This window comes from Euleptes europaea, chromosome 6 (assembly GCF_029931775.1).
Source record: "Euleptes europaea isolate rEulEur1 chromosome 6, rEulEur1.hap1, whole genome shotgun sequence".
NCBI classification, from domain to species: domain Eukaryota; kingdom Metazoa; phylum Chordata; class Lepidosauria; order Squamata; family Sphaerodactylidae; genus Euleptes; species Euleptes europaea.
The window spans coordinates 66,556,527-66,580,736 of NC_079317.1; positions in this window are offsets into that span (position 1 = coordinate 66,556,527).

The following is a 24,210-nucleotide window of genomic DNA, read 5'->3' on the forward strand; positions in this document are numbered from 1 at the left end:
TTTTCCTTCCTCCCTTGCCGATTGACTGTGGGCTGTGCCCCCCTGGCACCTCGTTTGCTCAGGCCCACCACTGGCTGCCCTCCCCCTGGGAGGGGGAGCGGGGGCACCCTGCAGGCCTTCTGTGTTGCCTCCCCTGGGGTTGCCAACCTCCAGGTGGTGGCTGGAGACCTGGAAACCCTAGCCTCTCCCCCCCCACCGGGTGATCTACACCTGGTATGGCCCCTGAATGATGTCATAAATGTGCAAATGGCCCTTGGCAGGAAAAAGGTTCCCCACCCCTGATCTAGAAGGATGCAGCTGGAATTCTGTCACTCCTTCAACTGTGTCACCACTGTTTGTGGGTTAAAGTGTGCTTCTGTCCTTGATCCTTTGGCCCCAAGAAATTAAATGCAGAAAATCTGCAATGGTCATGATTTTTAAAACCCCTAAAATGTTCACCACTTCATTCGTGGTTGACATGGCTAGCATGCAAAACTCTTTTTCTTTATAATTATTGATTTATTTTCTTTTGAATTGATTGGTTTGTGCTTCAGGTAGCTTCCTTATTCAAATTGTTATGATGCACCCATGACCTTAGGTAATGAATTTTGCATTTCAAGACAGGTATCTGTAACCGTGCAGTTATTAACAGCATCCAGTACAGATCATTTAATGTTTCCTACAGTCAGCATGGTGTAGTGGTTAAGAATAGATGTCAGACTAGGACCTGGGAAACCCAGTTTCAAATCCCCACTCAAACCTTGGGCCAGGCCCCCAATCTCAGTATTGACCCTGGCTAGCATTTGGATGGGGGGAGACCTCCAAGGAATACCAGGGTCATGGTGCAGAGACAGGCAATGGCAAATGACCTCCAAATGTCTCTTTCCTTGAAAACCCTACAGGGCTGCCGTAAGTCAGTTCTGACTTGGTGACAAAAACAAACAGCACAAATGGGGGAAATGATCTCGATAATTAAATGACCAGATCTAACCATGACCTTAGGTGGAGACTGAAGCCAAAAACATATGGCCGTTTTGTCTGGCTATTCTCCCGCAAATGTAGTGAACCTCTAAAGTCTTGGTGCATGTGAATCTCCCACAGTGATCAACTCACTTCATCTTGTGTCTTTCAAGTCCAGTGTTGTTGTGATGCATGAGGAAGGTTCGCTGCTTTTTGCGGAATTTGCCGGTGTGTTTTCATGGCCGGGTCAAATCCCCGCAGGAGACTACCAGGAGTCTGCCCAATCCTAGCAGCAGCAGCAATTGTGGTCCCTTTCTGCCCCACGCCCCATGACCCTGCAGCCTCTCTCTCCCCTCTCCTGCACCTCCTCCCACCGCCAGCTTCCCCCTCATCTCCACCGGTGGGACAGTGGAGGAGCGCAGAGCGGCAATGGCTTGCCATGCCGCCACCTCCGCCCACAGAGGCAGACCAGACCACACGCCATTGGGACAGCAGATTTATGGCAGCTCCTTCCGCCTCCCAGCCACTTAGTAGTCACCACCTCCTCCCACCCCACTGCCGCAGGCTTCCCCTCACCTCCACCGATGAAATGGTGGAGGAGTGCAGAGTGGAGATTGTTTGCCATGCCGCCGCCACCTCCACCCGCTCCACCCACAGGGGCGGACTGGACCCCATGCCTCTCTCTCCCCCCCATTGGTGTGCCTTATTGGTCCACGTGCTCAATTTTTTGAATGCATGATTGAAAGGCGCGCTACAGAGGAGGGCCAAAATATTCCAAAGATGCCCATGCGTTACCTGCCTGAGTTTACCAACTGCACAAATGTAAAAATTAGGGGGGGGGGGCACATTTGGATATTTCTGAGTCAAAATTATACCCCAAATTTGCAATGTCATTTCTTCTCAGGGATGTCTGAAATGAGGCATTTCCAACATTTCGGGATTCCCAGAATTTTTATCCTGTTTTTTCAGGTTATTGTCAACTTCCATTGGAATCAATGGTGGTAGACTTGGTGTCTGAGTCTGGATGCCAAGTCTGCCCACCACTGTTTTCAGTGGCTGGTGGATCTGGTTTTTGAACTACAAAGACCAGGTCTACCTCCACTGTTCCAATTGGTGGTAGACTTGACCTCTGCATGGAGGCCAGGTCTAGCAATAAACAATATTCCCAAATCTGAATGTAATGCCCAAAAGAAATTCCCAAAGCAATATGAATAATCTCAGAATGACAGTAATTGTGCACTTTGTGAAATGCTGAAAGGAAACTAAAACATTTTTGAAGTGTATAGTCTAGCCACCAAGACTAGATTAATTCATGCCATCGTATTCCCTATTACTATGTATGGGTGTGAAAGCTGGACAGTGAAGAAAGCTGATAGGAAGAAAATAGATTCCTTTGAAATGTGGTGTTGGAGGAGAGTGTTACGGATTCCGTGGATTGCCAAAAAAACAAATCAGTGGGTTATAGATCAAATCAAGCCTGAACTGACCCTAGAAGCTAAAATGACTAAACTGAGGCTATTGTATTTTGGTCACATCATGAGATGACAAGAGTCACTGGAAAAGACAGTCATGCTAGGAAAAGTTGAGGGCAGCAGGAAAAGAGGAAGACCCAGCAAGAGATGGATTGACTCAATAAAGGAAGTCACAGCCTTCAATTTGCAGGATCTGAGCAAGGCTGTCAAAGATAGGACATTTTGGAGGACTTTCATTCATAGGGTCGCCATGAGTCAGAAGCGACTTGATGGCACTTAACACACACACACACATAGCACTAGTAAAAACAGCCACAAGTCATAAGCTAAACTAAGTTACTATGGCTGCTGTGCAGCCTGACTCAGTGCTCATGTTGGGTAGAAAAAGGGAGGATAAGAAAAACCAATCCAAGGCTCAACTCATAATTAGGTCACAGTAGTGACGTAAATTCTGTTTGCCTTATGATCATATTCACCACAAAATTTTCAGCATGTCCTGTTCAGTTTTGTTTTTTTTGGTTTTTTATGGTATATTTTAATTTAAAAAAAAATCAGAAGCAAAATTCACATTGGCCCCAGATAGGAGCATGCCTTTTCACCAAAGGTTTTTCACATTGTTGAGGGATGATTACAGAACAATTCTGCTTTTCCATGGGTACTTTTTTCCCTGGGTGATTAAAATCCATATCTCATTTCTTTTTCTCTCTGCTCCTATCTTTTCTCTCCTCTTTTTTGTTTTGTTCACCTAGATGAAAATTCCTAGCAGATCTAATAGAATTTAGTAAGCTCATTTAAACACTGGGACTTAGAAAGCCTGGCTTCACATCAATACTGGCCTTTTATATTGTGAAATGAATTTTTCCATCTCATTTCATCATTGAAAAAAACCTGCCAATTCTGCTTGGGTTTATGAATTCTACCTTAATGTCTCTTGTGTAAACAGGGTCATCACATCAAGGATCTCCAAACAATTATGCTTTGTTTTGTAAGATTTCTTGGGACCCAAAATGCTAATTGATGCCAGATCGTTAAACAAAGAGGGCAGATGAAGTTAGTTTTGATTAAGTATGATTGAGGCCAATAGAACAATTGACTCATTTGCTAATTTAAGTCCCAGTTCTTTCAGTGGGATGTAGTCAGAACAAATATCTTTAGTTTCATCAAAGCCAGGAAATGTTACTGAATGTTTGTGCATGTGTGTGTGTACACACAAACAGAAACCAATAGGGTAGATGGTGATCTTCAACCTTCAGCTTGTGTGTGTGTGTTAAATGCTGTCAAGTCACTTCTAACTCAGGTGACCCCATTTTTTTTTTGAGGTGAGGGTTGGTCAGAAGAGGTTTACCATTGCCTTTTTCTGCACAGTACTAGCCAGGGTTAGCTGTACTGGGACTGCCATTGTCTATGAAAGATCTTTTGCCAGTGTCACCTTCCACTACTGCTGCTGCCCAGTAGCTAGCCTTCAAGGATTCCTCAGCCCCCATCACCATTGGAACTGTCTGTTCTCCTCTGCTGATGTGGCCATTGATCCCTGAAGTGTAGGGTTGCCAAGTCCCCCCTCCTAATAAGTGGGAGGTTTTAGGGGGTAGGGCTGCAGTGGCCGTATGTGTGCATGGGTGCACGCACGGGATGAGGGCACTTCCGGTTTTACTTGCAGAAGTGCCACATTGGTGCAGCCGATTTAACACTCAAAACCCTAAATTTTGGGGTTCTGAGTGTTAAAACAGCCACGGTGATGCGGCACTTCCGAAAGTAAAACTGGAAGTGCTGTCATCGTGTGCATGCCCACATGCGCCCTCAGCCCCAGCTCTAGAGCAGCTGGGTGGATTAGTGGGCAATTGCCCACCAATATCACCCACCTGGCAACCCTACTGAAGAGGGTGGACACATCTTAGTCTGGTGTCTCAGCTGTGATCATTCCACCTCGAGTGACTCTGCTAGGAGTTTAGCCTCTTGACAGAGTCTAGACATCTTACAGTATTGCTCCCAGCTTCGCTGATACATACAAACCCCCTCCCCATGTTAAGGCATGTGTCCAAAAGGAGGGAACCTTCAGTTTAGTTACTTTTATTTCCAGGGTTGGTTTCCAGGGCTGGAAATAAAAGCAATACTTGATCAGAAACAAAATCAATGCAGGAAAGATTTCCCTATCAGTGGCTGCTAATATTAACTAACAGTCAAATTGGCCACCGTCATTGTCAGAGACAGCATAGCTCTTATTTGTAGACCCTGGTCAACAACAGAAGGTGTGAAACTCCATCATGGCTTGCCTGTAAACCTGAAGCCTTTCGGTAGCCACTGTCATTTCATTGAATGTTGAACTAGATAGACAGCTGGTGCAACTCAATGAAACAAGGCCAGTGGTGATGGTTGTATGGATTGTTCATTGTTTTGAAAACAGAGCTGGTTGTGGTGATAAAGGGGATTGTGAATGAATCCACTCCATTATTTATATATGTGTGTGTGCACTCGTGGGTGTGTATACACACAAACATATAATTATTCCATAGTTTAACTATGTATGAATTATCATTAATATCCCCCAATATTACATGTGAATCCCTTTCTGGTTGTATGCATATGTACAAGGTTTTCATACTTTATCAGGAGATATGAGGTTTAATGCAATTCTCCTCCATAAAAGCAATGGCAGCAGATCCTCAATTACTGGGTCTATCAGCATCGGTCATGCTTAGCCAAGCAGAGGTTGCTTTGGGGGTTATAAAGATGTAGTACAGCTCTGATTTAAACTTTTTTTTTGCAACAAGAACGCAGTTGCCTTGCTGTACAGTCTTTGATGCACAACTGGGAGGCTTGTATACACTTTACTGCACCACTGGCACTGCTGAAATATCACAAGCTGACATATTGATGCAATAGCCTACAAATGATAAAAAAAAATAGTTTGTGGCAGGAAAAAATAATAAAAGGTGAACAGGCCATTTGTTTCTTTCCTCAAAAAGAAAGAGATGAAATCTATAGTGTTCAGTTGGAGACACTATTTCTGGAGCAGCATTTTATGCACATTCAGTGGACAATCCTTTCATCTGTTACATAGCAACTATTTCAGGAATGCATTCCAGCAATAATTGCCAAACTTGACAGTATTGTTTCAACAGGATTTCAGAATGGCAGGCCAAAAAAAAAAAATTCTATTCAAACAAAAATTACAGCTTTCTCCTTGATGGAAAAATAGCTGGAGAAAAAGTATTTGCCTTCGTATTAATGAATAAGCAACTAGGCTATGCTCTTTGCAGACTCATATTGCAAGGGACTTAGGCTTATGATTGTTTCCCTGAATCTTTTACTTGGGACATGGTGTGAAAAGTTTGTGTGAGAGCAGGGTGCAGCCACCAGCAGGACATTCCAGTATGTATTTTTATTTCAAAGTTGTTGTTTTTTCCTTTCACAGAAATGTTTTAACTGAGTACAGGTACTGAGGACCGTCTGAATGCAATTTTGCATCCATAATGATACATTTATCAGATGAATACATGCTGGCTTAATAAAATTTTAGAACATAGAATAACATATACCAAGTGCTACAGTGCCAAATGAGATTAAAAAAACAGTGGGGATTGCATTCAGTTAGTACTAGAATCAGATCTAAGTTTCCACAAAAAAAAAAAAAAATGAACAAACAAACAAAAAGATAAATCCTAGGAATCTACTGATGTGCATTAAAAATTCTGCCAAGCTAAGGATTTACATTTTAAACATGTACAACTCATAATAAAAGTTTTGTGATACCTTAAAGATACATTTTTAATAGCGCAGATCCCACTTAATCAGTTGCATGTGATCCTCAGTTGGCATGTACGTGCAAATTTGTGTACACAAGAGGCACAGAGGAAAAACAAATAAATAGTGGGACCCAAAGAACAATAAAAATAAGCAGTACATTACATGATATTTCTATGCAAAGCTCAAATTTATACTTACCTTGTGTATATTTGAGCTTTGCATAGAAATGTCGCAAAATGTATCTCACATTTCATGACCACACAATGCCCCCCACTTCACACACACACACACCTCTTTGTTGTAGATTAGCATGGTTATTCCTCTGCAATTGGTTACCAAAATGAAACATTCATTAAAGAGCTGAGGCTCTGCATCAAGTGTATACTTAGTGGTGTGCCCAGATTTGTTGCTGGGTGTTCTGAAAGGGTCCTAAGCATCAACTATCACAGACAGAGTAATACTAAGACATTTATTTACAGGGGCATTTTTGAAAGAGAATAACAGCCCATTCCTGAGGGGAGGGCTGTGCTAGTGACTCGAAGTAATGTAGCCATGCTGCCTCCAAAGGAGATTTCGCCCCCCACCCTCACTGAGGCCGAAACTTTCCTCTTTCCTGGAAAACCTGTGCATCCGCTCCATTGGGTTGCATGGGAATATGCCACCTCAAAAGGTGGCGTATCTCCAGGAAAGGGAAAGGGAGCATTCCATGGCTGAAAGGGCTTACAAGGTCACCTAAAGGTGGCTCATCCCCTGGCCCAGTGTGGTAACACCCCGGGAATGCCCCTGGAATGCCCCAGGAACGCCCCTGGGAGGATAGTGCACGGTGTGCCATCCAGACACCGGCATGAGGCTGTGCCAGTGTCCCTGGGTGGCACTGCCCCAGCAGCACCAGGAGGATGGTGTCCAGGCCCCCCTGCCAGCATCTGTGCCACCCTGGGCAGCATAAGTGGCATGGGTGCCAGCACAGGGGGCCCGAACGTCGATGCGGCCCCTTCCTGGCCTCCTAAAGACTTTTGTCCTTTAGGCTCAGGAATGGGCTGTAAAAATCATATGTAATAAATAAAATGTAAAATAAACACTCACAAAATCCTTTTCAATCATAATCAGGGTTTTTGTTGTTGTTGTTTTTCTGTTGACGGAGAAGGAAATACTTCAACACAATCTTCTCTCAGTTTCTGAGAACATAGTTATAAGGCAGTCAATGGAACTCAGCTATTTTAAACAGATGTAAGCAGAGCTGGCTCCATGTATGGGGTCCTTGGCAAAATGGCCTCCAGTATAACTCCTGTTGTGTGCACACACCTGGGGGCTGGTGAGTCTTGAAAGATAGTGAGTGATCCAAGATGCCAAGATTCTTTTTATGCTGCCCTTCACATTAGTGAGCTATTAGTTTCATCCAGGTGTGATGTATCGCTGAAGTCTTTGCAGTTCTCCGATCTTACCATTTTGCCTGACAAGGTGGTCTTGAGGATTTTCAAGTCCAAGACAGATCAAAGGGAAATGGGGCATCAAGTGGTCCTGGGGACCACAGAGGATCCCTGGCTCTGCCCAGTGATGGCACTCAGAGTATTTCTGTAAATGCATGGCAATTGCATGGGTTGCCTTTTTCAACACAACTGAGGGTCGCCCTTACCACAGTTTCAGTTTTGGGCCATTACCTGCCAAGTATTGGTGGAACATGGTTTGCCAGCACATGGGTTTGGGACCCATTCCTTTAAACTGAGGCAGCCACTACAGCTGCCAGGCTGGGCTTGTCTCAAGGGGCAATCCAGCAGATTGTCAGATAGCATTCTAAAGCTTTTCATGCTTACATTTGATGACTGACATGTTCTGTTTCTCACAGATGCTGGCATATCAAGGAGTCTGGTCAGGATGCTGGTGACGAGCCATTCCATAGTCTTGTGTGACAGGGATCAGGTGGGCTGATCATTATAGGTAGGGATGATCAGCTAGCACTGTGAGACACCTGAAGGGGTGGAGGAATCTCCTGGAACAGTGCATCACTAGGTGTGAACATAAGAATATATGAAAAGCCATGCTGGATCAGACCAAGGTCCATCAAGTCCAGCAGTCTGTTCACACAGTGGCCAACCTGGTGCCTCTAGGAAGCCCATATACAAGACAACTGCAGCAGCATTGTCTTGCCTGTGTTCCAAAGCACCTAATATAATAGGCATGCTCATCTGATCCTGGAGAGAACAGGTATGCATCATGACTAGTATCCATTTTTATTAGTAGCCATGAATACCCCTCTCCTCCATGAACATGTCTGCTCCCCTCTTAAAGCCTTCCTAGTTGGCAGCTGTCACCACATCCTGGGGCAGGGAGTTCCACAATTTAACTATAAATTGTGTGAAGAAATACCTCCTTTTATCTGTTTTGAATCTGTCACTGTCACCCTTCAGCTTCAGCAGATGACCCCGTTTTCTAGTATTATGAGAGAAGAAGAAAAGCTTATCCCTGTCCACTCTCTCCACACCATGCATAATTTGATAGACCTCTATCATGTCTCCCCTTAACCACCTTCTTTCCAAGCTAAACAGCCCTAAGTGTTTTAACTGCTCCTCATAGGGCAGTTGCTGTAGCCCCCTGATCATTTTGGTTGCTCTTTTCTGCACCTTCTCAAGCTCTGCAATATCCTTTTTTAGGTGTGGTGACCAGTATGTAGCAGGGTACAGCTGGGAAGGAGAGGCCGTTGGAGATAAGGAACAATTTCTGAACCTGGTAGTGGCTGCACGGAGTATCAGGAGAGGGGGGCTGGGCACCCCTCGGCACATTGTGTGCAGGTGATGGTAAGGAAAACTGGCAGAAGATTCTGGCTATGTTTGGAGTCAGGGTGGGTCTGCCAGAAAAGGTAGCCATGGGCAGGCTGCCTTAGCAAAGACCGCCCACTTAAATCTGTCAGCATATTTAAATATTATGAAGATTAGCTTAATTAATAAGCTAGTAAAACCCAAGTTTTTGTCTTGTGTATTCTTTGAATGGGCGGCCTGGGGCAAGAGCCAGCAGGCAATGAAAAATGAGCTAATGAATTAGAACTTGAAAAAGGGAAAGACATTTCCGAACATCTTTGGGTAATCCTAATTGCTTCTCAACAATTCTGCTATATTAATTTCCACCTCTTAGGACTAACGTGTGTATGGGGAGATTCTGGGACTCCTTTAATTATTTGTTGAGAGACATATTCTTCATATAATCCTAGCCACAAATTATTGAATCTATTGAATTAACAATAGCTTGCAGAAACCACATGCTTTTGTTCTAATCCTATCGACCTTCTTATAAGTGCATCTGAAACCACACATCATGGATCTGGGTAGATGCAGGATTATTTGTGGTATTAATGTTTTACATGTTCTGTTTGTCACACACCTAGCCTAAAATTCAGCAAATATCAGCCAGCATCTGCATAGTCCTGTGAGTTTTATGCTCTTAAGAACATTTATCCTTTTTTCATTCCTACATCATAGCATGAAACAATTTACACTTAAAAAAATAATAACGAAAGGGCAAACACTTCCAATTGAAAGAGTTGCTCTGAGCCGATAACAAAAGAAGTTGTTTCAGTACAGAGTCCCTACAAAAAGCTCTCAGATGACTTCCTTTATTCACTCAGGATTTCCTTTCAGATGAGTGGCTCACAGAATTGTATCAAATGTCATGTTCTCATTCCTCAGAGCAAGCAAAGCAGAAAAGGAAGAGAAAGAAATGAGCCCTGCCAGTCAACTGGCAAATTACTGTCACCCCCATCACCCCCACACTGTACATGCCCTCCAATTATTATCAAGCTTTTAAAGTAGTTCATTCAAACATCTGATTGGTGTGCAAATCATATTTGTCATTGTGTTCGGTCACTTTCATTCTCACTTTGAGATGCTAAAAGTAGCAGTTTGATTGCTAGAAGCAGCAAATGTGAAATTCTTTGACTAAGGATAATAATATTCAGCATTTTATATTTAATACATTAAATGTTTCAGTAAGCCTGAAAAGGAAGCCACTATTTTTAATTTGTATTATTCAGAAAGAGGGTGAGAGATAACGGCATGCACTGACCACCTAGTGAACTTGTGGCAAGAATCTTTTGGTTCAGAACTGAGTGTATTAGGCCCAGACTACATGTTATGGTGGCAGACATGTACATTTAAACTTTAGTTTGTCTCGTGCATGTGTAAAATGGGGGTAGAATGTAATTTAAATGACCAAAGGAGCGCAGAGGTAAAAAGAATGCTGCAGCCTTCTCCTTGTCTTTTCTCCTTTTAGTCTCTACCTAGATTTTTTCCTTCCCTGCTGGGCTCAATGCCACTACAGAACCCAAGAGGAGAGGACTGACTGCAGGAGTAAGAAAGGCAAGAACATGGTGGATTCACACTTTACATATCACTGAGGCAGACTTCAAAGAACCAAATCTGCTGCTTGTCTCCAGTAGTATAGACCTTAAGGGTGTGCACGCAGATATGCCGAACCCCCCCCAAAAAAGAAAAAGCTGAATTTTTTTCTCTGTTGGTTTCTTATAACATTGGCCTCATGTGAGGGGGCAAAGGGGGGGGAGGAAGCTCAAATCATGACAACTTCATACTCTCTTGAATAAGCAGCACATAAGGCAAAGTAGAAAAGACAATCCACAAGAAATCTCTGAAGCCAGTGGTCTGCCCCCAAACATACACCAGCATTGAGTGCTAATTCCAAAGACAGCAAAATAGTCAGATAATAAAAGAAGATGTCTTAGAATGGTCTGGATCTTGATAGTGAGACTTTTACATTCCTCCAACAATTCTCTTTGCAATATGCTGTTCAAATCAGAATTGCCCAAGTCAATGAACAGGACAGATAGGGTTGCCAGCTCCCTCTTCGCCACCGGCAGGAGATTTTTGGGGTGGAGCCTGAGGACGGTGGGGTTTGGGGAAGGAAGGGACTTCAATGCCATAGATTCCAATTGCTAAGCAGCCATTTTCTCCAGGTGAACTGATCTCTGTCAGCTGGAGATCAGTTGTAATAGCAGGACATCTCCAGCTAGTACCTGGAGGTTGGCAACCCTACTTTCTAAGTGCATTTGGATGCATCAGTATGGAAATAGTGTGAAAATATGGATTGCAACATATATAATTTTTTTGACACGTTCGTAAAAAAAAAAACTTAGTGAATACAGCAAAAGTACCGCACAAACACGGAATAAAATGAGGGATACTTGTCCTCCTCTAGATTTTGAAAGCCAAAAAAACATACCCAGGTTTAGTTTTAATGGAATGTCACTTGGTACCTGATTAACTATCTACTAAAAGTGGCACCTGCTGGAAAGTCACTCATCCCTCAGTGTAGAGGCACAGCTGGAGGCTGACTTACAGCTGCTGTAGAGAAAAATTCAAATGGAAATGTTAAGCTGTACTTGTTAGGAGGAGGATTATATCCAGCTGGGCTTGCATGCCCATTGAGATATACAGGGGGAAAAACACCATAGCACAGGACTGATGAGCACTTACCAAAATACCATCAATCCATCAACATCAAAAAATATCTTTACTTGATAGAATACTAAAATTGTTGAATTTAATTACATTTAGGGTTGCCAACCTCCAGGTAGTAGCTGGACACTGGAGATCTCCTGCTATTACAACTGACCTCCAGCCAAAAGAGATCAGTTCACCTGGAGAAAACGGACGCTTTGGCAATTGGACTCTACGGCATCGAAGTCCCTCCTCTCCCCAAATCCCACCCTCCTTAGGCTCCGCCCCAGAAACCTCCCATTAGTGGTGAAGAGGGACATGGCAACTCTAAATTACATTACTTTGATTTCTATAAAACAGATATTGAAGGAGACTCTGTGTGGTGGAGTACTTTTGTGTTTGATTAAGACCTGGGATACCCAGGTTAAAGTCTCCATCTGAATTGGGTTCTCAGTGGCTGACTGTGGGCCACTCTCCTTCTCTCAGTCTAACCTACTTCACAGGGTTGTTGTGAAGTCAAAATAGAGGAGAGAGGAGCCACGTGCATTGACCTGAATTCTTTGCAAGAGTCGAGGAATAAAAATGCTCGCTTGAGTAAAATTATATCAAGTTCAATGCTTTACAGAAATTGTATCAGGTTCCTTAAAAGTTATCATAGTGAACCTTTCAATTCAGGAACAAATGGTTTAAGCTTCCAAGTATAAATATGGACAATCACTAATTTTTGTATGGGAAATGATACCTTAAAATGCATCAATTCCTGCCATTTTTCTACAGTTACTGATTTTTAAAAATGTACCCTGCATGGAGAAATAAAGATGCATCTATGTGAAGCAAAGTGTTAGTTTTCTTTTTAGATTTCTTTTGATACTGGAAAAAAACATTTCAATCTCAAACCATAGACTGGTTGTAGAGCATAAAATGCAGATTTGCAGAGTCTTGGGGATACATTTTATAGATTAAATTTCTGAGATATACCCAAGATGTTTAAGGGTAAACTTAAAATGTAAATAGTGAATGCAAGAAACATGTATCATACAGGTATACTTATTAGAGAGGTTTCTGTTGAGTATGTGCTTGGCAACAAAACCAGGTTTAAAAGGGAAATGCATTCAGATAATTCAGATAATAAATGAATCAAACTATACCCATTCTTTAGTAGAAATGCAACTATTATGGCTAAATAATTTCTAACATTAAGAATGATAAGCAACTTTCTAATTTGACAGTTATTCAGGCTTGTGGCTAATTGGTTTCATTTTCTCAAGCAGCAGCAGAGGTAGAAAAAGAAGAGATAGGGATGACATCCAATCCAAACAATTTGTTGATATTTCCATCAAACAGGATGACCTGGCATTTCTCTGCACAATTTTTCTACTTTTCTACTTTTTGCTAATTATTACACTGTCTTCATAGATTTTGTAGGTCTTTTTGGTTCTATTTAAGAATGGTCTCTTTTTGCTAGGCCTTTTTATTATCTGGGTCTAATGGAGCAATCCTAAGGGGGTGGTGGAAAAAGGAATAGAAGACGGCATGACCCCTGCTTCGCCAGCTGTGCTTCCCTAGCACAAGGGCTCGCTCTTGTGCCAAAGGGAGCGTTCTTGGGGTTTTCCCTAAGCCATATTGCCCTGGGAATGTCCCCTTTAGCTTCTGTGAAGTTTTTCCAGCAATTTTTTTTTTTGCTTCTTCTGTGGAAGAGTTTCACAGAGCCCCCTCCCCCCAATTCATTTTTTACTTGTTTTTTCAGGCCAGCAAGCCTTTCAGGAGGAGGCGTGGCTGTGCCTTCCCTGGGCACGACCCAACTTTTCCTCCACTTAGGATTGCACTGCAGTTCTGCTAGGCTGGGCAAATGTTTTCATGTACACACTGAGAGAGGCAGCACTATGCAGATCTGGGGTATCTCGGCATCTTTAATTTCCTGAAACAACACACACACATGCTAATGTGGTGGGGGGAGAGAGAGGTGCTATCAGTCCTAGTAAAGAAAAATGACAGATGGTTCAGATATAAAAAATGGGGTGGGGACATGTTTTAGCAAGATTAACTAAATCGTTTTTGTTGTTGTTGTTGTTTTTGTGGTGCCTTGTTCCAGTTTGTGAGGCATTTTTCTCCTGGGATTTTTCTCCTGATGCCAGAACTTGGCTTGGAGAAACATGCTAGGAACAACCAGGCAAAGTGAAATAAGCAAGATGGGACAGACAATATCTCCCTAACCCACCTACCACATTCTTATTTTAAAACACACTCCTCCATTCCTTACCACTTGAGGATCCTGGGAAAGAAATTAACCCTTACTCAAAGCTAATGTTGTCATACCTTTCTGTGCTGGCTCTGCAAGTGAAATTTTTTATTGTCCTTTTTATTTTCCTTATCTTTCTGAAATGTTATAAGGGGACTCCCTTCAGTGAGGTTACTGTCCCTGACAATTTCATTCCAATCACTTTGGGGAAAGACTATGTGAGATTCTGTTTGAATATATACACACTTTCTTAATTCAAAGCAAAAAAATGTGGGCATTTATATGCATGTATGTAATATCTGTCATAGATTCTGTCCAATCAGGCTTCACAAATATGTATGTGTTTTACAGAAGTGTATGCATGCATCGATATAATAACTCTGCATTCCAAACAGAAAACAGTTATATCAATGGAGGAATGCTGTGTATGTTTCTAACGCCTTACCAAGCATGACAAATCAGGGAAACCAATTTTACTTTTTTATGTGTACTTTTCTGCACAATTTCCCCAGAATCCCAAGAGGGTGATCTGTGTAGCAGAGGGGCAGATGGAGCTGGGAAATTAGCCTTAAAAGCATGGTTGGTAGCACAGGCTATGGGATTGGAATCCCTTTTCATTAAACTACTGCAATCCCATGAGCCTCAATCTCCCTGGCTTTGTTTTGCATTGTACTAAAGGATTTAAATATTTGAGTTGTGACAATTCTGTGAATTTAGATGAGAGGAAACAAGTTGACACCTCTTAATTTTTTTCTTAACATAAAAAGAAAACCCTTACAAATAGTTGCAGTTTTTAATAAAGATTTCAGAAAACCAAAAAGTCAACAACAACAACAACAAAATAATTTACAATTGAAATGCTTAGCAAACTTGGTCTTGTTTTTTTCTAAAAACTGTGTATCTAAGTAAAAAATAAATATGATCCATAGGAAAGATGAATACTTCAAACTGCCATGATTCTTCATTTAAAACTCTAAAGATGAACCATCAGAAGCATTTTTTTAAAGAAAAATTTAACACCTTCGACAGACCAAATATTTTCTCACACTTTTAAAAGTTGTTTTATTTCTTTTTCTCCATGGAAATAGACAATATAGAAAAGTAATGCTAAATATAGGCCTACTTCTCATGGTGATAATAAACCACTGTTGTGGCAATGTCATGTAAGAGTGCAGGTGAAGACTCACATTAACTGATATCCATCCATATAAAATAACCCAAACCTTTACATATAAAATTTAATGTCAAAGTGAAGGCACTGAGATCTTTCTCTTGATATCTAGTTCTCTGTGCTAGAATATGTATCTGTATTGGCTAGGTCCCACATCTACAATCTTTGGAAGTAGTCAATCACTATCCAGGATTGTGTTAATTGTAGCACATGATTGTAATCTGTCACTTTGTAAGCATTTCATTGCATGATGTCACTTGTGTGTGTGTGAAGTGCAGTCAAGTCGCATCTGACGTATGGCGACCCCTTTTTGGGGTTTTCATGGCAAGAGACTAACAGAGGTGGTTTGCCAGTGCCTTCCTCTGCACAGCAACTCTGGTATTCCTTGGTGGTCTCCCATCCAAATACTAACCAGGGCTGACCCTGCTTAGCTTCTGAGATCTGATGAGATCAGGCTAGCCTGGGCCATCCTGGTCAGAGCTTATGGATCTGTTAACAGTAGCTGTCTGCTTGCACGTGAGCAACTTGAGAGTGTGAGGCTGGCCCTGGAGCTAGTGTACAGACTATGTTCGTGCTAAAGCACCACTACACTGTAGGTGGTAAAAGAACTAGTGATTGGTTATGGCTTTCTTGAATTTGTCAGACTGAGGTAGAAATGAATGTGTTGATACAGAATGATTAGTGGAGACCCTGGGCAACTGCTAGGTAGGAGGATTTCGTCGTCCAAGTCATCTGAGTTTGACATCCTGTTTAAAAAGAAGCAGCAACAGGTTTTGGCAGGCATTTGGATGTGGGAGGAAAAGATCACAAAGTAGTAAGCGTGTGGGAATAGAGAAATGCAGGGCCTCCATGGCAATATTAGCATTTCCATCACACATTTTCCTCTTACTTCAGTATGTCCAGTAGGTGAGTGTCAGGTAAGTAAGATTCTTGATTAATATAAATAAAGGTACCTGTCTAAAGCCCATTGCTGAGTTCTGATAAATAGCCAGTGCTGAGCAGGTTTATAAAGCCAGGGTGCTATTACTAAGACAGCACCTGTGACTCCTATTTCAGATGACAAAATCCATTTACAAAGAACATGTGTCTTCAAATTCCATTCCTGACAAAGACAAATCTATTATAGTGCCAACTGCAGTTATATGGAACTGTTGCTATTATGCAAGTCTGACATTTTGCAGTCAAAGTATTCCTAGAAAAGTCCTGCAAAGAAGAGTTTTGGGGAAGGACTTTAATTAACTTTGCCAAACCTCCTTTACTCCAAATACAGAACTGCTGTCAATGAATCAGGGTTTTATAAACATCCTACATATGGGCCAGTATGCTTGCAAACATGAAATAATTCACTAATTGTTAAGGCTGAGTAAAGAGTGCATAATTAATAAATGATTGATTCAATTTAGCCTCTTCTTTTGCTTGAAGATTGTCTGATTGTGTGGGCTTCCCCTCCAAGTTTAACTCATGTTTTGAAATTACTGGAAATCAAGTTTTACTAAGTGGTTTTATTGAGCTAGAGGAGCTTGTTAAACACACTTCTTCATGAGATATAAAGAACCCTTCTCACCCTGACCCAGATGGGAGTGATATGCCCTGCTCTGATGAGCACAAGGAACTCTTGCATTCACAGACATTCCCATTCATTTAAATGGTCAAAATAGACAGATGTGCCTAATAGAAAGTGCATGATAATCTAGTTCCTTGAGTCAGAACATGGGACAGCCCTTAGCAATCAGGAATATTTGCACATCAGGGTTCTCAGCTCGTTCATGATTCATTCTGTAAATTCCTCTTCAGTAACTCTATAGTACTCTGTTTGCACAAGCCTTTTCAGGCCAGCGTATGCCCCTTTTCTCTTTTTAAAATTTGCTTTATGCATTTGTGTCTTCTAATTTCTCTTCAATGATGGTTTCTCACAGTTCTCAGGATGTGTCCCCATCACACCTGTTTGACTTCTCTTCCAACTTTCCATCGTTCCACTCCTAATCCAATATTCCTTTGGCTGTTTTCCTTTCTATCCAACTCACTTTACATATCTCTCACAAGCATATCTCAAATGCCTTCTGTTTCCCTTTGCACCTGATGTCCATGTTTGTCATTCCTGGAGAGCTGTTCTCTAGATGACTTTGTGGGGGGGGGGAACATTAGTCTTTTTTTAAAAAATTCAGTTATTTCTCCTGTCAACAAGGGATCTCATAAAATATGTGCTTAGACATGTCTGCTGTGCTTCTAATTGCTGCTATAGATTTTCCATCCTCTCTTATCTTGTTTTTGTGATATGCAAATACTTTGATTCCCATGCTCATAGAAATCACTGGATCAGACTGATTTTCTTGATAGTATTGCTTCACAGCTGATGACCATTCCTGAGGAGGGGTGCCAAATCCCCTTAGGAGGCGGCATGACCTTGCTGCCAGCGTAAATGCATCTAAACACGGATTAAGACACACTTATGCTGCCGGCGAGGGCAGTTCCGCCGGCGCCTGAGCGCTGCGGAGCCACGCCTCGCCCTTCCACCAGCGTGGCCTCTCTGTGGCGCAGGCCACGGCGTAGAATGGCCATGCCGGCAAAGGGGGTTGTTCCTGGGGAGGGGCGGGGGGGAGGAGCCGCCAGTTAGGCGGCTTCCTATCCCCGTTTTGCCTATTATGCTAACGCAGGGAACGAAGGGGCTGCACCTGCTTTTAGCAGGCTTTTAGCCCCGTTGAAAACAAAAAAAGGCCTTTTCAAGTCTTTTTTCTTTCTCGCGGTGTGCGTGAAACAGCTTCTTAGGAGGCGCGGCTGCGCCTCTTCCCCGCCGTTTCCGCACACCGCCAGCTAAGAATGGGCTGTTAGTCTATTATGCCATTGTATCTGCTTAAGTATAAGGCCCCACAGTTTAGTTTCGACTCCATTATAAGCAGCAAATGGATGAGAGAGGCACTGTGGGAGAAAAACACAGGGCCCAACTCAATGTGATGGTGAACTCATGGCCAGCATGAGGACCCTGTCACTATTTTGAAGTGATTTTAAAATGATCTGAAGGCCAGGCCCTGTGGCGCAGAGCTCTTTCCCCCACCTATTGCCTTTTCAAATGCCAAAACAGCTCCGGGAAGGGGGGGTCCACACACCCCTTGGCTGTTTTAGCACTTGGAAAGGTGGGGAGTAAAGAGTGCCACACCGTGGGCCCAATCAGGATCAGGACTTCACAGCATTTCAAAATCACTTTTAAATGGCAACAGCATCCTTGTGGTGGCCAGGAATTCACCATCACATTTAGTTTGACCCACAGCTTTCTGAGCTCTAATACAGATTGACTGAGAGAAGTAGCTAGAATGCATGGGTACCTGTCAACTCTAGAAGGCTGGAGTGGCTAAATTTCAACCAAATGACACCAATATTAGAGGGGAGTGAGAATTGCCTGTACACTGAAGACTACCCAAGTTTAAAGAGAATTGGACCAAGGATTCAAATTCTACAGGCTCAACCAAGTGCCCCAGCCATCTTACTTGCAGATAGGGGAAAGGCCCCATCCCTGAAAATGAGGGAGCGAAGGGGAGTGGCAGCTCTCTGCAGCTTGTCTGCAAATGTGATTGGCGGATAGCACTGTGTTCCCCTGTCTTGCAAGGATATAATTCCCCAGGAAATCAGTGGCATCAAAGAAAAAACAAGCACATGCTGCAGGCGACTGCTAGGAAGGACGCATACTAAAAAACGAAAACGAAAACATGGATCATTTCAGGGAAGGGGGTTCTGTTATACCAACAACCCCAGATTTGTATTGTCATTCCAGGAAATCATGTACCAACCCAAACCAGTGATTTCCATGTATATCTTTGGCATGGGAATTGTGTTATGCACACCCCTAGAGAAAAGTATACATTTTTTTGCATTTTATTCATCCCTATTTGCACAAGTGTGCCAAAAGGAGCAAGAAAGATACTGCAATGTTGTGGGGCCTCTGGGCCAACTGCGAGGAGTGCCTGGGAGAGGCTATAGAACACAATTATTTTTTGAGCTCTGCTTTCTCCACTGCCTCCAGGAACTCCCACTGGGAGTCAGATCAGCCTAGTATACCCAATGAAGGTTAGGATATCTACCAGGCTTCTGGCTTTGGCAGGTACAAAACCAGGCTGATTCGCACCAAACAGCCAAATTATATTTATCTGACCCTGTGTTTTCAGCTTTCACTCCCCTCCCCCACAGAAGCCTCTACCTAGGAAATATGTAGCCACTTATGTGGTACTAGCTACTGGGCCAGGCCCATTTGCATGGTAGGGAACCCTCAAGGACATGGGATGGCACCTCACTTTCCCCTAAATCCCCCTCCCTATACTATTTTGTCTTTCCTGTGTCATAGAATCATAGAGTTGGAAGGGACTAACAGGATCATCTAGTTCAACCCCCTGCACAATGCAGGAATTTCACAACTACCTCCCCCACACATTCCCAATGACCCATACTCCATGCCCAGAAGATGGCCAAGATACCCTCCCTCTCATGAACTGCCTAAGTTCATAGAATCAGCATTGCTGACAGATGCCCATCTAGCCTCTGCTTAAAAAGCTCCAGGAAAGGAGCACTTACCACCTCCCAAGGAAGTTCATAGAATCAGCATTGCTGACAGATGCCCATCTAGCCTATGCTTAAAAAGCTCCAGGGAAGGAGCACTTACCATCTCCTAAGGAAGCCTGTTCCACTGAGGAACTGCTCTAACTGTTAGAAAATTCTTCCTAATGCCTTGATGGAAACTCTTCTGATTTAATTTTAACCCGTTGGTTCTGGTCCGACCTTCTGGGGCAACAGAAAACAACTCTGCACCATCCTCTATATGACAGCCCTTCAGGTACTTTAATATGGTTATCATATCCCCTCTCAGTCAGCTCCTCTTCATGCTAAACATACCCAGATCCTTCAACCTTTCCTCATAGGACTTGGTCTCCAGACCCCTCACCATCTTTGTTGCCCTCCTCTGGACACGTTCCAGCTTATCTACATTTTTCTTAAATTGTGGTGCCCAAAACTGAACACAGTACTGTAGGTGAGGTCTAACCAAAGCAGAGTAAAATGATACCATAACTTCACGTGATCTGCACACTATACTTCTGTTGATACAACCCAAGATCGCATTTGCTTTTTTAGCTGCCGCATCACACTGCTGACTCATGTTCAGTGTTTGGTCTACTAAGACCCTAATATCCTTTTCACACACACTACTGCTAAGACAAGTCTCCCCCATCCTATAATTATGTATTTGAATTTTTCCTACCTAAATGCAGAATTTTACATTTATCTCTGTTGTACTTGAGTGGGGATTCCCAAAACATAATAAATAAATACTGCAATAATTGTGAAAACAGACCATGGATCTATGAAATGCAGTTTTTCCTTTTAAAAGGCGATCAAACAGAAAAAGTAACCATTACAGAATGTAACCATTATGGTAACTAATACAGAATGATGACTTGCACTGAAAAACCCTTCATAAGTTAAATGTTTTGAGTTTATATTCAAGTATCTTTACTCATGAGAAACTGCCCTTGGAATCTCATAGAAAGGCTCATGGACATTTCATCAGATTGTGTGTTTTAAGTGCCATCAAGTCGCTTCCAACTCATGGCGACTTGAATGAAAGTCCTCCAAAATGAATGAAAGTCCTCCAAAATGTCCTATCTTTGACAGTCTTGCTCAGATGTTGCAAATTGAGGGCTGTGGCTTCCTTTATTGAGTCCATCCATCTCTTGTTGAGTCTTCCTCTTTTTCTGCTGCCTAGCACTTTTCCTAGCATGACTGTCTTTTCCAGTGACTCTTGTTGTCTCATGATGTGACCAAAATATGATAGCCTCAGTTTAATCATTTTAGCTTCTAAGGTCAGATTAATTTGATTAAAAAACAAAAACAAACAACTGTTCCAGGCAGCACATAACTTAAAATCCCAAGTTCAACAACAGGCCTAACAACAGTGATCCAAAGATTGAGACTTACTTATATGGTTCACCCTGGCTTGAATCTAATTAACGTTCTGTGAACATGAGTTCATAAAATAACCCTTCACCTTCCATTTCAGCTCCTAGGACGTCCCAAACAGATTCTCCCAAGAGTTAAGAAAGCCCTGGAAACAGAGCTGAATGTGGCACATGAGTTGTAGGAAGACTGGGCAGTAGAAATCCCATATGTACAGAAATTCCATATGATAGCTCTTGTTATATTCTCAGAAGAGATCACACAAGTAGAGTGGGTGATCTGTTGATTTCCATTCAATTTGCAATGCTACGTGCCACGTACCACTGTATCTTTCAGGAGAAGGTTTTTTTGTTTGTTTGTTTTTTCAGAAGCACAGAGAGCTGCAGGGGGAAGGGATAAAGGGAAGATATTCATTCGATCATTTCACTTTTTTTGCAGTCCATTGGAGGCAAGCCAATACCAATTCACATGCTCAAATGTGATGTAGATGGAATGTCAATTCATTGTTTCTGATGGTTATTTTAACTTTGAGGTTGAATTCGTACATTTTATTGCATGGTGCTGAGGGCTATTCCTGGCTTATTCCCTAGTAATACAGAATGGGTAAGTCCAGCGAGGATTCTGGAAATTGACAGCAATTTTTGTGTGTGTAATGTGGGATTTGGTAAGAAATTGACTGCCAGGGTATGTGGGAAGATTTTTTGAGCTAAGTGTGAAAAGCAGGAACTTTAACTACAGTTCAACATTATGAAATCTGTGACAGTACACACATATTGCAAAGGCTACAACTCTAAAACAGACAGCAGGAAAATAAAGCCCCATTTCTTTCTCTGAAATTCCCTTGCCAGCACTTTAAAGCTTGAGATGCGCCAATACCTTCTCTTTGATACCAGCTGAATGTTTTGGCCCCCAAAGGTGAAATTCAGGTCGGATCACTTTACTTCACCTGACTGCTCAACCAGGTATCCAAGACATCAGAAACTGCGAATAAAGTGGCAAATTCTGCTTGAAGTCACATTTTTTTATATTGTACTAGTGGAGCAGATACAAATATATATTTGGACAGCAAACTTCCCAAGACCAGAAGCTTTCTCTCTCAGTGTCAAGGCAACCCTGTCTGTTAGATTAATACAATCATGTCTGCTTGTCTTGTTTCCTTTTTTGCTTTTACTGAAAATGTCTTGAAACTATTATCTGAATTTTGGATTCAGATTTTGACAGATAAATCCTATGCGTATTCTAAAAATCTGTGGAATGTAATATAATATTTGGATTCCACCATTCCTCCATGGAGGTCAAGGCATCTTAATCCTTCCCCACACCAAACCTGTGAGGTAGGTTAGGCATATAAAAATACACTCCTAAGAACACTTTCCTGAGAGTAAAACCCACTGAATGCAAAGTATGCTCCTTCTCCTATAATTCCTTTATATCCTAGATTCAAAGGTAGTGAAAAGATGACTCAAACATTAACCATATATATGCAAAGATTAAACTATACAGAAGAGTAATGGGCAATTTACTGTCTAGGCATTTTATAGTCACAGAATATTCTACCTCTGGATTTGTCCACTGAATGTGATTTGTCCAGACACTAACATGACACATAGAACCAAACCTGACAGAACTCCCCCCCCCATTTCCCTAAGTTTGCTGCTTACAAAATGATTATTTAATATGTATTTGTTTGCATATGTATTTATGCATCTATCTCTTAATACAATGCCAGAATGTTAGCTCGTGGGGGAAAATAATATTTTGGCTCAAGTCTCTCTCCTTCATGATTTGCATCTTCAATTCCGCTCCCCCCAAACTCCAACTCCTTTCCTTTCTTTAATGGAAAGCGAGAACCATCCTAAGCAGAGTTACATCCTTCTGGGACTACTCCATTAGAGGATGTAACTCTGCACAGGATTTTATTATGTATTTTTTTCAAGGGAAATATTCAGTTCACCAAGGAAACAATATTTTTGTTGAGGTTTCAAAAATAATAAGGTATAGCATCACATTTTACTCAAGCAAGTAGGCTTTTTAATTTAAAAGAAGAAAGGGTCAGGAGATCAAGTCCTCTGAGAAAAGGTTGAAGGAGCTGGGTATGTTTAGCCAGGACAGGAGACAACTGAGAGGTGATATGATAGCTCTCCTCAAGTATTTGACATATTTGAAGGGCTTTCATATAGAGGATGGAGTGGAGTTGCTTTCTTTGCCACAGAAGGTAGGGTCAGAACCAACGGGTTGACATTAAATCAAAAGAGTTTTCAGCTAAACATTAGGAAGAACTTCCTGAGAGAGTGGTTCCTCAGAAAAACAGGCTTCCTTGGGAGATGGTGGGCTCTCCTTCTTTGGAGGTTTTTAAGCAGAGGCTAGATGGCCATCTGGCAGAAATGCTGATTCTGTGAACTTAAGCAGATCATAAGAGGAGGGCAGAACGGGACAAGTCGGTGCTCAGCTCTCGTGGCCCCTTTTAACATGCCCAGGATAATGCCATTTGCCACTTTGGGGTCAAGAAGGAATTTTCCTCCAGGTCAGACTGGTCAAGGATTCCTGGAAAAAAATTTTTTGCCTTCCTCTGGGCATGCAGCAGGGGTCACTGGAGGAACGGGAGGTAGTTGTTAATTCCATGCATTGTTGGACTATAGGACCCTTGAGATCCCTTCCAGCTCTATATATCTATGTTTCTAAATTAAAAGGTTGCCACTAACACAGTAAGGTGTTTCTTTTTGACTTTTTGTTTGTAAAGAAGGATAAAATAGATGTCCCCGATGTAGGAGCCAGGCATCCAGAGTATGATTTATTAGAGTGCATTTATCATTTCACTCTCTCGAACTGTAGGCTACAGGCCTGAAACAAATTGAGTCCATCAGCCTTTATCTTTTCATTCCTATACTAGCTTGTCAAAAATCTGAAATAATAATAGAAATAAGACTTTCATCGGACAAGTAGTCAAGGTGAAACTCAAGCTTTGGGAGAGACCTGTCTGTAAGATTTTAGATTTTAGGTTCACAGAGCATATTCAAATGTTATATGGGTTTAGCATTAACAAATACATACATGGACAACACACACACACACACACACACACACACAAATATAGGCATAACTTTCACATGACATTTTGCAGCTCTGTTGGCAAACAATACAAAAAATGGAAAGGTTAACAGTTCTGCCCAAAGACACAGGGCCATTTTCGCTTCATCAGCTATACATTTGCATAATAAGCAATTGACTGTCAAAAAGAGAGATCTCAGGGCAGAGAATTCAGAGGCC